This window comes from Pogona vitticeps, chromosome 2, assembly GCF_051106095.1.
Source record: "Pogona vitticeps strain Pit_001003342236 chromosome 2, PviZW2.1, whole genome shotgun sequence".
Classification (NCBI taxonomy): Eukaryota; Metazoa; Chordata; class Lepidosauria; order Squamata; family Agamidae; genus Pogona; species Pogona vitticeps.
Window position 1 is genome coordinate 42,738,595 of NC_135784.1, and position 15,355 is coordinate 42,753,949.

Here is a 15,355-nt window from a genome sequence, read left to right on the forward strand (position 1 = left end):
TAATGTAGGAAGACTTCCACCATTTAACTGGAGATGAGTCGTAACTCTACTTGATGGGCAATGTCAAGGCCTCTTATTCTCTGTTATGATGGCTATTGATAATTAGCCTATGCTTGGATTGGGCAGTTCTTCAAACTGAGGATATCCTCCAAACAGAGGACTGTCCTTTGACATCGGATGGAAAGTATCTTAACTCCTTGTTGTTGCTAGAGGCTGACAACATACCTCAGTGAAGAATTTTCAAGCCCAATGAGGCTCCACCCCTCCAACGTTAGAATGCAACAATGATTTATATATATTTATATATATATAAATCCTTGTTGCACTCTAATATTGGAGGGGAGAATATATATAACAACAAAGCAGTAGCTATTTTAGATTTGTGCAATACATGTCATTTGTATTTTTTTAAAAAAATGTAAACACTGTTGTCAGCACCAACAGACGAGAGGCAATCTTCACAGACAAGGAGTAACTCATTGTGAGTTCTCATACTATACAGAAAGAAGTGGCCCACAAAAATTTACATTGTCCACAACATCCTTTCAAATAACCATCTGTCGCCTCTGAAGCTGGACAACTTGGGCGCACTGGTTTTGGAGCAAGCAACTGAAACAAGGAGGATGAGCAGCAAGGCAAGGTGACTCCAGCAGTTGTAAGTGGACCCCAGCAAAGCTAACCTATAACACCGCTCCTTTTCAGCGGCTGGTTGTAATAGGCTACCAGCTTTTCTACTACTGGGTGATGTAGCGTAATCCATCTCTGTTTCTTAGATGTATTTCTTTACATTTTTTTCCACAGAACCACTAAATTTATTTATTTTATTTATTTGATTTATACCCCGTCTATCTGGCCACCGGACCACTCTAGGCGGTTTTTAATGTCTCCATTAAAAAAAAAAATCTTAATAAGAACACTCTTACGCAACTGATGTTGGGCAACTGAGCCAAACCAGTTCTTCTGTCACAGAGTGTGGTGTATGAAGTATGTGAAACCCCTTATAGTTTGGAAACCCAGGAAAACAGTAAAGCACCAGATATGGATATATATAAATAGAAAGAAATGTCCTATTCAAGGATTCTTTAGGTAAGCATGATAAACACGAGATGATGGTTCAACCCACTTCCTTGCTGTCTTTCCCAGTGTGACATCTTGCAAAAGGAAAGTCTCCTTCCATGTTAGAAATCAGGCAGAAACTGCAGAGGTCGCGCTGGCTTTCTTCTTCACATGATTGTTGTTGTTTAGTTGTGTCCGACTCTTCATGACCCCATGGACCACAGCATGCCAGGCCCTCCTGTCTTCCACTGCCTCCCGGAGTTGGGTCAAATATGGAAAGATCTGTCTTGGATTCGTATTGAAATCATCCTATCATTTTTGAGATTGTATCCCAGTCCAGCTTTCCCACTCTTTTGTTGACTATGAGGGCTAGTCCATTTCTTCTACGGGATTCTTGCTCACAATAGTAGATATGATAATCATCTGAATTGAATTCACCCACATGATACAGTGTACTTAAAGACTCTTGTCATTAGCTATGGTTTATAAGCAATAATTTATTCTCTGCTACTTAGATAATGTCTATAATTATTCCTTACTTTTCATTCTGTATTTTTCAAAGACTGATCAAATCAGACTAGATACAAAAAATACACAAAAAAATAGTTTTTCAGCTGCAAGTCCTAGAAATTCCCAGTCAGTCTGCTGGTTGAAAGATTCTGAAAGGTGCAACATCTGAATCTAAACATATAGGCTATAATCTTACTCATGTTCATGTGAAGATTGTGTGATACCCAGGATGGTGCAGTGGACAGAGTTATGGACTAGGACTCAAAATGCCTGAGCTCGAATCCCCACTCATCTATGGAAGCTCACTGGGGATGTAGAATTGGATAAAGCACTCAAATATTTTATTTACCTTAAAAGCCCTGTTGTATGCATTCTGTACAGTCACGTCAGAACCAACTTTTTGTTGTTTAGTCATTTAGTCATGTCCGACTCTTCGTGACCCCAATTCATGTTGGTAGCTTCGATGACACTGTCCAGCCATCTCGTCCTCTGTCATCCCATTCTCCTCTTGCCTTCACACTTTCCCAACATCAGGGTCTTTTCCAGGGAGTCTTCTCTTCTCATGAACCAACTTATAGCGACCCTAATAAGGTTTTAAAGGGAAGTGAGATAATACTTTCAGTTTCACCATAATGTGGTTCTGACTTTATGGCACATAACAACAAAGATTGTGTAACATGACACATCTAGCTATGGCTAATTGATGCGATGCTGTGGTGAATCTTGCTCATGTGCTTGGTCACATGCTTGGTTGCACAACTAAGATGCCCCAGGCACTTCCTCAATTAGTTGCAATTAGGCAAGTTACACAAACCTTATGCAAACTCCAATAGGATTCTGACTGTAATATTTAAAAATTAATTGAACCTGCCCAAACCCTGAAATCAACACCCAAGGCCTTCCTCTGATAGTTTTCTCTAAAAGAGTCCCAGTCAGAGGGTGAGAACAAGGCTGAAGGACTTTTCAGTTGTATCCCCTCATTGATGGCATACCATCAGCTCTCACATGGCCACCCTTTAAGCTTCAGGCTAAAACAGTACTCCTCTCTCTCTCTTTTTTAAACAGGAGAATCAGATCAACTGCTCTGTCACTCTCAGCATCATGAGAGTTGCTCACAGTTATTTCTTATGGTCATATCTTTTCATTATTTTTGTGTTCAATATATTTTAATAATTGTAAGAAAGTTTTGATCTTTGAGATAAACACATCCAAGACATAGTACACAACATTATAATAAGAAAGATGTCTAAGCACCCTTGATTGTAAGGACATAGAATACAATAATCCATACCTGGCAATTCTAGAGATATGGCGTCTGTCTGTCTGTCTGTCTGTCTGTCTGTCTCTCTCTCTCTCTCTCTCTCTCTCTCTCTGTCCAATCGAATCAGTCTTTAATTTAATGAGAGAAAAAAGAAGAGATATATACTAGTTTGCATGTCATTTTGATTCAATCACTGCCAATTAGAACTTTTTTTTTGCAGCTGGCAGACATAACACACTGCTATTTTTGCATCTGACCCCAGAACGTTCAGAGTCTTTTGCACAGGTATCCAGAAGATGGCGGCAGAGCACTTTCTAGTCAGTTCCCCAAACCTTTTAAATTCAAATTTGTCTTGGAAAAAGTGGGGATTACAAATGCTGGAAAGCTTTCCTGATAAAAGCCACTGAAGTTTTCACAGACAACCTACAGCCTATCCCTGTGATTACTCACTTAGCCAGTGTAATTATGCTAAGTCATCGTGACACCTAACAACCATGTTGCTTAAGGATCAAGCAGAAGGTGCTTGAGGCAAAACAAATCTCATCTGGGATTGGATCTTTTAGGTCCACTACCACCACCACCATAGAAAGCATTCTTGTCAGATGTAATTATATCCAGTGTTTTGAAAAGAAAGACTCTGATAGTTAAGAATCCTTCAATTACATAAGAGAAGATCTCTAGCTCTGTTAGGCCTGCAGAAAGTCTACATCTTGACAAGATTATCCAGATTGGAGGGAGGGAGGGGAATCAAAGCTCATTTCTTGAATGAGAGATGCATATTTTAGGCACATTTTTAAAAACAGCAGCAAGAACATAAGTCTTTTTAGGTGGATTTTCCTTGTTCATTTTGAATCTAGAAATTTCATTTTCCTTAGGAGATCATTCAAAGTTCTTTTGACATTATGGGATGATAGTCACAGAAGGACTGTTGGATGCTTCTTTACACAGAGCCAGCTGGGCTCAAATTCTTCAGAGCAAGCCTAGCATCATGAGGAAGCAGAGGTCTTGCTGAGTCACCCGTCTCTAGTAAAAACTTGGGCCAGGGATTAAGCATAGGAAAGGCAGAAAGAGAAAATTACATACAGTGGTGCCTCGCTTGACGAGGATAATTTGTTCTGTTGAAATCGCTGTTAAGCGAAATCCTTGTCAAGCGAAATGAAAAAGCCCATTGAAATGCATTGAAACCGGTTCAATACATTCCAATGGGCTAAATACCACAGCGTCCATAGGGGTGGCCATTTTCAGTGCCTGTAAAGCGAGGAATCCATCCTGAAAACACAGCAGGGAGCCATTTTGCACAGCGGGCGGCCATTTTAGAGCCGCCGATCAGCTGTTTCAAAATCATCATTTAGTGAAAAATCAGTTCCCGAAGCAGGGAACCGATCATGTTAAGCAAATTTTTCATATCCTGACACTGACAACTGTATTTCATTGCCTCTATAAAGAAGCAATGGCCACACCTGTCACTTAAAGAAGGAAGAGTGCAATCCCTGTGACTCCTGAATTTTGGATTGCGTGCAATGTTGCATCGGGAACACTTAAATCTGTCGCTAGCCCCTTCACTCTGCACACTGAGTATCACCTTTCACACTGCAAAAATAGCAAAGGCTATGGACGCTTTGAGCTTCCATGAACAGAAAATCCTGGCAGCATCTAAATGAAGGATCCCGCTGCTTGTGCGAGCGTTGGCATTGTACAAATGGAGATCTTCAGAAGAAAACTCCGCCCTCCATTTGCAGAACTGCAATGATTGCACAAGTGGTTTGCTCTCTCATCTGCTGTACTGGTGAGATTTTCCATTTAGAAAAAAGATATTATTATTTATTTATTATTTTATTTTATTTATTTTATTTATATCCCGCCTATCTAGTCAATAGACCACTCAATAACCAAATGGCCTGAAGAAGAAGTTGCAGATCTCAGAAATAACATCATCAGAGTTACAAAAAACAGGGATATTAGGAACACCATATATTGTGCTAATATTTAAAAGATTCTTAGATTTTTGGATAAAACTTGTATCTGTTATATAATACAACTCAATGTTTCTGTAATTTTGATTGACTGTGCCTGGTATCTTAGAAGAATAAGAATAAGAATAAGAATAAGAATAAGAATAAGAATAAGAATAATAATAATAATAATAATAATAATAATAATAATAATAATAATAATAAGAAGAAGAAGAAGAAGAAGAAGAAGAAGAAGAAGAAGAAGAAGAAGAAGAAGAAGAAGAAGAAGAAGAAGAAGAAGAAGAAGAAGAAGAAGAAGAGAAACAAAGGCTTAATATAACAAACAACAAATTGAAAATAAACTACTACATGGACAACATGTAGAAATACCGATGGAAAGCATGATCGTAATTCAACATGAGCATGGCTAAAACTGGGAACCATTAAGAAAGAAACTGAAGGCTTGATTTTTACTGCACAATAACAAGCACTCCAAACCAAAGTGATAAAAACTAAGATCCAAGGAGTTAGTGCTAACAGCAAACTGTGCCACACCTCATGTATGAATGTCCCAAAATTGATAGAGCAGCAAAATTAGTACACTGGTCATTATGCAAAAAATATAACTTGCCAGACTCCAAAAACCTGTGGGAAGATCAAGTAGAGGAGGTGTCAGAACATGACAACATCAAGATCTTGTGGGATTTCCAGATCCAAACTGATAAGATACCTTGAACATAACACACCAGACATATAGTAATAGAATGAAGAAAGTTCTGGATCATTGACATTGCAACTCCAGGAGATGCCAGAGTTGAAAATAATTTTGACTGACCATGACTGACTATTGTTTTTTAATAATAGTAATAAATGTGTTGTCAAGTAAATTCTGACTTATGGTGACCCTTTTCAGGGTTTTCCAGGGAGATAATATTCCGAACCAGTCCTTTCTTCTGGGGATACCCTGAGACTATGCATAGGCCGACTCTTATTGCAGGAGGAACATTAGAGACTCAAACCCCCAATCTCTGGCTCTGCAGACAGATGCCTAACTCACTGAGCTATCCAGCCAGCTTTAAAAAAAAAGTAAAGGGGGAACTTTATCTATATTTCTAAGCCAAAACACTTACTTCCAATCAACCCCCATCAATTCAGCCAATAATGAGGCATAATAGGAGGAAACACAGGTTCTCCAGCTCTGTCCTAAGCCATTCCCTAAACCAGAGTAATCAAAGAAACCTTTATGGCATTCTAGAAAAACAAGATCGAGTCAAGATCAAGTCAACTCAACAAGATCAAGTCAAACCTGCACCATCGCTAGACCGTACTTTGGGCACATCATGAAAGGACAGAACTCAATGGAGCAGACAGTCATGCTAGAGAAAGTGGGAAGGAGCAGAAAAAGCAGAAGAATGGATTGAAATGGATTGACTCAATAAAGCGACCACAGTCTTTACTTTGCAAGACCTCAGCAGGGTTGTTAATGGCCGGGTCTTTTGGAGGTCATTGCTTCATAGGGTTACCATAAATTAGAATTGATTTGACAGCACATAGCAACATAACAATCAGAGGTAGAATAAATCTCTTGCCTTCTAGCAAAGATTGCCTTAAGGGGGAGCAATTTAAAAACAACATACAATCAAAAGAATTCCCATAGAGCAGATTTCATTTGGATAGCCATGTGATCAAAGATCTTCCAGTTTATTCATGGAAAAATATTAATGTCCTTGGGGATGAAGGATTGCTTTATAAAGTTTCCTTTCAGAGCAAATCAGTCAGAGTAACTTACCTCTAGTGCCTCTTCAGCAGTTCATTCACTCGCTTCTATTACCGTTTTGATTGCACTTTTCATTGCATGCATAAGTTGTGTTTATGACAACTCTGAAATATTTATTAGCTTTCACATTGATTACTGAAGTCCATCAATTTACCTGCTCCTCACTGGATCAGCTCAGAAAAGATTGGCATAGGAAGTACGTATGAACAAAAAGGCAATAATATTCCCTCTGATTGAATGGAGAGAGGGCAAAAGGAAATGTTTAAGCCTGCTTCTAGATGCAGCTGATTAAAAACAGGGGGAAAGGAAAGAACAGATGGCTGCACTGTATTTTGCAGAAGAAATAAATGGGTAAATGAATTTCTGTTTTTTTTTTAAAATTGGGTGGAGTTGTTCCTCTTCGACGAGATGGCAGTACATGAGTTACCTTGGTCACAGTTGGGAGAACTTTTCGGACTACAACTCGAGAATTCCTCAGACAGCATGCATCAAAGGTTTCTAAGGGAGTGAATCTGAAATGAATACCTGGAAGCTGATATAAGTATGCAAACTGCTGTGGGGGGCGCAGAGAAAGAAACATTTATGTCCCCTCTCACATATTGTTGTTATGTGCCATCAAGTCATGGCAACCCTATGAATACACAATCTCCAAAAGGCCCTGTCTTCAACGGGTCAGCTCCCTTCTTATAAACTCAAAGTCTGTGGCTACGTTTAGGGAGTCAGTCCATTTCATATTTTGTATTCCTCTTCTTCTTCTGCTTTCCATTTTTCTCAGCATTATAGTTTTTTCCAGAGAATCCTGTCTTTCTATGATGCGCCCAAAGTAGGACAGTCATCAAAAGCTTTTTGACAATCAGCCGTCCAATTAATTTTGACAGGCATCCTTTTTTTTAGTGAGCTCTGTCAAAGGAGCTACGATGTCACTGAAATTAGGAATAAATTTCCTGTAGAAGCCAACCAGGCCTAGGAATGATTGAACCGGTTTCTTTGAGATAGGAACAGGCCATTTTAAAATACTGTCCACCTTGGCCTGTAAAGGTTGGATTCCCCCCTCTCCAATCAAGCGACCCAGATACAAAATTTTTGCCTTTATGCACTGACACTTGCTGGCTTTGACTGTCAGACCAGCATTCTGCAACCTACACAACACAGTTTCATGTGGGACATGTGAGAGGCAAAATCATTTCTAAATACAGCAAGATCATCCAAATACTGTAATCCAAAGCAAATGGAAGGTCTGCTAACAGTTTGTCCATTATCCTCTGGAAAGTCGGGGCCGAGTTCTTCAAAACGGAGACATCGGAAACAAAAAGTCTCTACATGGCTTACAAAACTGGATTTGTCTTTCCAACTTTCTTCAAGGAAAATTTGCCAATAACCTGAACTTAGATCTAATATGCTAATGAACTGGGAGCTGGCAAGACAGTCTATGAGGTTATCCATCCTAGTAGAGGGTAAAGGTCAGGAATCATTATGCTATTCAGCTTCCTGTAGTCCACACATAATCTGACCTCATCCAAAATTTCTCCCAAAGCATTTTTCTTTGGCACAATTAAGATAGGCCCACCCCATGTGGAGTTGCTTGGTTCTATTATGCCTAACTCCAAAATCTTTTGAATCTTCTTTTCAATCTGCACCACATGAGCCCCTATAGCCCTATAGGGACTGGATCTCACAGGTGGGCTGTCCCCAGTATCTATAGTGTGGGTAACCAAATCAGTAGAACCAGATTTGTCAGAAAACACATTTTGGTAATATTCCAGAATTTGAGAAAGCAACTCCTGCTCATCAGGAGTACCTGAATGAACAAAATTGTCCAGCCAATTTCCAGCATTTTCTAAATCAGTCAGAATGTCCATAGGCTCTTCCTCTGGCTTAACACAAGTGGCTTAACACTTCAGAATGACATCTGCTCCATCTTTATAGGGCATCAGGCTGTTAACATGATAGATAGTAGGCTTTCACCCTGAACCAGGCATCTGAAAAAGATAATTAACAGTTCCAACTCTTTGTAAAACTTTCTCCGGGCCTTCCCAGGCAATATCCAATTTATGAGGCCTGAGGGGATTCAAGACAAGAACAGAGTCTCCCACCTTAAATTCTCTGTGCCTCGATTTGAGGTCATGATAAAATATTTGCTTAGCTTGGGCCTGCTGTAGATTTTCTTTAGCTGCCTCCTGAATAGCCTTCAGCTTCATCTGTAAATTATACACAAAGTCAGCAACAGGTACTGCACTGGTTTGGATTGTGCCTTCCCAATCAGCCCTCAACAAGTCCAAAGGTCCACGCAAATTCTTTCCATACACCACATCACTAGGGGTGTATCCACCTAGACTTTTGTGAGGTGCTGATCTGTAAGTTAGGAGAACCGGGGGGGGGGTGTTGCCTCATCCCAGCCCCTTCCAAAGTCCTGTACATAAGCCTTTATCATTTTGAGCAAAGTCTGTTGTGTCCGTTCAACCAAAACATGAGATTCTGGATGATAGGTTATGCTGAAATGTATTTTAGTGCCAGTTATCTCTCACACTTTTTTCATCAGTTCACTTCTAAAAGCACAAATCAACACAGATGGAATTCCAATCCTTGCACAAGCTTCCAGAAACACGTTGGCAATGGCATTTGCAGAGATAGTGGCGTCAGGGTAGGCCTCAGCCCATCGGCTGGCCTGGCAGAAGAATGTCACCGCGAAACATTTCTGAGATTTAGATGGCAAAAAAGGCCCTAAAATATCCATCTGAAGGCAATTAAAAACTTCACCTACAACTGGGGTTGGTTGGACTTTGGCTTTGGTCTTATCAGTATTGTGCACCAGGTGGCACCAGAGCCAGAAACTGCTCACACAAAACTCACACAAAACTAACTGCTAATTTGTTCTGCTGTCTGCGCCTCAGCATGATTCTCCTCCACATTTTTATTGGTATAACAATCCTCTGAGTTAGGTTAGGCAGAGTAAAGGTGAGCTGGCCCAGTGTTGTCTGTTGTTTCATGGCCAAGTAGAGATTTAGTTATTCTGTTATGAAGATATATAAAGCAAAGATCTCAGACAGGAGAATGTCTTCAAAACCACTTAGCATGAAGATATACTTCTTAGTCCACCAAGCTGCCTGCAACATTAAAAAAAAAAATCTAAAACTGGCATTCAATTTATTTCCTTGCTTTGTCATAGCTTTCTTAAGTCAGTAGTGGTAATTACTACATTAGAGATTAACTGAACTCATAGACCACATCTTCCCGGCCACCTGAGAGATTTGGGAAAGTGATGTAGGAAAGCAAATTTGCTACTGCTTCTAATCAAGTGACAGCAATTGTCACCTATAATTTTGGCTTCAGTGCTGTGTGTTTAATCTGATGATTATTGGTTGCAAAACGCTTTCTTCCGTGTGGGTCCCAGGTGTAATGTCTTGCATTAAACTTTGGATGAGAAGAATTCAGAAGCAGTGAATCCTCATCTGAAGTGTTACTGGACCCATTTTAAGGACAGGATAATAAAGACAAAGTGATTCTTGCTTTGTGGTTTGGAGCAGATGAGAATCGTAAGCAATTTCCCCTAGACTGAGGCTGATGGGCCCTGTTGTGTAACACATCGAGAGATCAGGGATGGCTCATCTGTTTGGATATTCGGGGATTTTTACATCGCAGAAATGTTTATTTTATTTAATTTATATCTTTCCTTCATCCTAGTGACAAGCCCAAGGCTGCTCACAACAGGGATTTAAAATAGTTAAAATATAGTAAGATGCAATATCAAAATACAAGTAAGTGGTCATATTAAAGGTAAAGGTTCCCCTTGACATTTTAGTCAGTCGTGTTCAACTCTAGGGGGCGGTGCTCATCCCCGTTTGTCTGAAGACAGTTTCCGTTGTCACTTGGCCAGTGCGGCTATACACGGAACGCTGTTTACCTTCCCACCGAGATGGTATCTATTTATCTACTCGCATTTACATGCTTTCGAACTGCTAGGTTGGCGAGGAGCTTGGACAAAGCGACGGGAGCTCACTCTGTCACGTGGATTCGATCTTACGACTGCTGGTCTTCTGACCCTGCAGCACACAAAGGCTTCTGCAGTTTAGCCCGCAGCGCCACCACGTCCCTGGTCATATTAAAAGTAAATACTAAATTAAAATTCCCTGGAAAACAATCAAAAGGACAAGGAAGAAGTAAGATTACATCCGCACCATTAATAGAACCTTCCTTAGTAGCCAACCAGTCAGAATAAAAATGTTTTTGCCTGTCCAGCCAGTCTAATTTCCCTTGGAAGAGAATTCCACAACCTTGGAACAGCCAATCAGAAAGGCTGTCTCTCCTCACCAAATGTTCCTGTGAGGATGGTAGGACAAAAAGAAAAGCCTTTCCCCAATATCTTACAACCGAGGGAGGCTTGCTGATTGGAGAGAGTGAGTCCTTCAGATAGCTTGAACCCAAGCAGTAATAACTTTATAGGTCCTAAACAGTGTTTTGAATTGTGCCTAGAAATGGACAATGAAGTTGTTGCATGTATTCCAGTTCTTACTATGCCTGACTGCCAAGTGTGGCAGCACATTTTCTAACACTTTCAGAAGACAGCCCCACGTAGAGCACTCTGCGTTAATCCACAAAGAATATAACGAAGGTAGGTGTCCCTGTAACCAGATCAGATCTCTCAAGGAGCAGATGTAGCACTTTTAACTATGCCAATACACTCTTCCACAAATCTAACCAGTGTGTGAACCTGAGTTTTCAAGTGTAGGTTGGATCATCATGCTCTGAATTGAGGAGTGCTCTCTCCAGAGCATGAAGCCTGGGTAAAGTAGGTTCAATACCTATTCCCTATTCTGCCTTTTGACTGACCAAGAGCATCTCTATCTTGCATCTTTAGGCTTCAGTTTGTGCTCTCTTATCCAATCCATTATTGGTACCAGGCACTGGTTTAGAACTGGAACACTTTCCTCAGATTCTGAAAGAAAGAAGAAGCAGAATGGGATCATCCACATACTGGTGGCAATGAAGCTCCAAATTTCAGACAGCCTCTCCCAGCAATTCCATGTGTATATTAAACAGCATGGAGGACATGACAAAATCGACAGGGATGCCACAGGCCAACAGCCAGGACATAAAATGGAAGCACCTCAGTTCCACCTCGCCTGGAAGGACAAGAGGAACCACAAAACAGTGCCTCTCAGTTTCCTCCAAGACAAGCAGGCCACAACAATATCATAGGTAATGGTATAAAAAGTGGCTTAGAGGTTCAGCAGAACCAACAAGAACACATTCCCCATGTCTGGTCCTTGAGATAAGGTGTCAATCACAGCAAAGACACCTTTCATTTCATAACCAGGCCTGAATCCAAATTTGAACAGATCTTAACAGCTTATCTCATCAAGGAAGCCTTGGAGCTGAGAAGCCATCTTGCATTCTAGGACTTTGCCCAAGGATAGAATACTAGAGATTGAATTCAGAGGGAAAATATGGAAGGGTACCACATATATCTCTAACATCTGTATTTCTTGTAAAATGAAAACACAGCTGTGACCTTTGTTTGAGAAGCAGACATTTTAAATATAGACTCCTATTGCCTTTCTCAAATTGCCTTTCATGATGCAGTAGCAATATGATAACTGACAATTCTATGTATCATAAAACCTAACTTTATTTGAAGAAATTAAAAATTGTTCTACCAGGCTTAGTTTAAATAATGCAATTTTAAAACAAACAAAAAATATTTGCTCATAAATTGTGGAGTATGTGGAATGCGGATTCAAATCAGAGTCTGAGTGGGTGAGTGGGAATCACACAACAATTCCCAGAATCCACACAAACCTAGCCAGCATTGCCACTGGGTTATTTGAACAACTGTGGGAGTTGCAGTCTGGAGAAGTAACTCTTGCCAGTTTTGACTCAAATTAATTGCTACCCTTTCTTTTGTCTGAAATATCACTTGTTCAGTGACCTTCAGCTGCAGTTTGTCAAATGCAAATTAATTTATTCTAACAGATTATTAGCCTCTCTGTATCTTCATTTATCCATACCCCCCCCCACTCTTTTGTGCCAGCCAAAAGTTATAGTTACAGGAAATTAGCTTTTGAACTCTATATAGTGATGGCGCTTTAGCTCCTGAAGGAATGGAACCATAAGAACCAGAACCGCATGGGCTCCACATAATCAAGCTAGATCTATATGAATTCAGTAAAACATAAACTCCTTAGAGATGTCTGATTCCCAACTGAAAGTTTGTTCTGAGTTGGATGAATGCCAGATAATGGCCAGCATGACATTGACATGTGTGTTTCCCGTCTTACACCAGCCATGTGACTTGGTGCATGACATGGAATGCAAGTTTTGATTCCTTATCTAGTGCAATTCATGCAATTTGACTTGCATTAGTATATTGGATTCTGGCCTATGAGGGTTTTTCTTCTTGCATAGATATTTGCATTAATTTACCTGTATGTTTTTGAGAAGTATGCCTTCTTCCATTGCCTGAAGTGGACATGTTTTGGAAATATTCCTTTTCGACAGCAACACGGGAAATAGTCTCCATTGCTCCTAAATGTTCTCGCCATTTGAGGGCTTGCCCCTCTCCATGGTTCACCGGAGAGTTGCAAGGCTTGAAACAAGCTAGGAGAAGACTAGAAAGCACCTGGAGGAGACTTCCCTCAGTTGATAATAGGGCTGTGGTTAGATACATCTCCGGTCGCTATTGTAATGCCATCAAGTCTGCTAAGAAAGCTGTAATGTGAGACAGCTCGGTGAGGCTACTAATCAACAAGTGGAACTCTATAGAGTGTTCCGAGATCTCACCAGTGTCGGATGACATTGGGGGGGGGGCAACAGGATGCTGCAACAAGCAACCAGTTCGCAGCCCACTTTCAATCAAAGATCGGGATCATCCATAGGACTTGGAATCTGTTAGTAATGCAATAAGTCAGAGAAATATGTCTTGCACCCTGCCTATTTCAGTTTTATTGGTCAATTTCACCCTATAACACCTGATGACGTTAACAAGGCATTTGCATGTTTTAAGCCTATCTCCTCTCAATCAGACCCATGTTCCTCTCAGCTTTTAAAATCTGCCAGACACGGGACTGTAGAATGGGCCTACCAGACCATCAATTCCTCCATGCGGGAGGGCTGTCTTCCCCTCGGTATGAAGGAGATGGTAATCAGGCCCATTCTGAAAAAGACGACACTCCCACTGGATGATTTTAACAGCTATTGTCTCATCGCCAATATTCCCTTCATGAGTAAACTGGTTGAGAGGGTGTCAGTCTGCTATTAATGTTCCTTTTTTTTCCTTTTGTGGTTCCTGGAGCTATGTCTGGAATCCCTTCTTCCACTGTTCTTTTATTATTTTTCTCATTATAATTATTGTTTATGACTGTGTGTCGTGTTAGTTGCACAGAATAGTAGCCTAGTTACTAGCTGGGTGGGATATAAATGTAAATACATGCATGCATGCATGCATGCATGCATGCATGCATGCATACATACATACATACATACATACATACATACATACATACATACATACATACATACATACATACATACATACATACATACATACATTTTTGCACCTTTTTTCAACCATACACATTTGATGAACTGTTGGTTTCATGGGCTGCCTACTCAGGTACCTACTTGAACTCTTGTCCTTGCCACCATATTCCATCTCTGTGTGTGAATTGGGTGAACTGTATGCAATTAGGTCCCCCACCCCCAGATCCTTATTTCAAGGAAACTCCATTTTAAAATTACATGATGGACAGAAACCAGGAGGAGCCACTTCAATATTACTTAGACTGAGAAGCTGACTGCCTTAGACCGAATCAGGCATCTGCCTCAGGGGGGCAGCCTTAGCTATTTGCCTCTGCTGAAGGACACACAACAGTGATCTCGTCCCAGCGAAACTAGCGTGCTGATTCAGCTGTCACAGGAGATACTGTTCATCGCTAGTGCTGAAGTAAGGCTCAACTACCTGTCTCATTAATTTCTATACATGATATAGGGATCTAGAGATGCTGGCAAAATTAAAGGGTGGGTGGGAGAAAAAAAAAAGAAAGGCCAAAATATTTGGAGCAGAAGAAATTTGCAATCTGGAGGACTCTCCTGAGATTCCATGGCCCAAACCAGAGACCAGTGAGATGGCCTTTCTACTGTCACAGGGGCAGGACAGGCATGAGTTGAGAGAAAGTAGCACTGCTTCTGAGCTCATTGAGGATGGAAACCAGCAAAAATTATTCAAACCCTCAGCCTCATTCCACATGGCATGATAGGCATGTCCCTATCCAGTCTCTCCCCCTGAACCTTTATCTCCTGGCTTTCTGGTGCATCAACTTTGGCTGGTGCAGCATACATGCAATCACCTGCCTGTTAACTCAAAGCCTTGGCACCAGGTGGGAAGGAATAGGGTGGATATGGAGCCACCACATACAGAAAAAAAAATCTTTCTCCTCCGCTGCCACTTGCTTTGAGGTTTGCCTCCCTGACTCAAAGAAGCATAGCAATTCCCTGAAACAGCAGGCATCACTCTAACCCAGTGGTGGCAAACCTTTTTGGGCCTGAGTGCCCAAACTGGGGGGGGGGGGACCCAGCAGGCGGTGTGCCACAGCGGCAGAACTGGAGGTAGCAGTGGCAGAACCGAAAGTGGCGGCGGAAGGGGGCGTGCCAGGCACGGAGGTGCCTCGAGACCCCACTCCGGATCCGCCGCCTGTTGGTGCCAGCACCGTGGCTGCAGGCACCTCCTGAGGTTTGGCTGCGTGGGGGCAGCGATCTGGCAACTTATGGCTTGCATGCCCACAGAAAGGGCTCTGCGTGCCAGTT

General features: G+C 41.2%; 1 long non-coding RNA gene across 1 annotated transcript in view; it reads right to left on the bottom strand.

The window, feature by feature from the left end:
• Nucleotides 1-1,885: 1,885 nt before the first annotated feature.
• LOC144586619 (uncharacterized) overlaps nucleotides 1,886-15,355 on the bottom strand; it is a 49,561-nt gene continuing 36,091 nt past the window's right edge. The window contains exons 2-3 of the long non-coding RNA XR_013541542.1: nucleotides 2,858-2,955; nucleotides 1,886-2,149 (exon numbers count right to left, since the gene is read on the bottom strand). This is a non-coding gene — a long non-coding RNA (uncharacterized LOC144586619). The remainder of the gene's footprint in view (nucleotides 2,150-2,857; nucleotides 2,956-15,355) is intronic.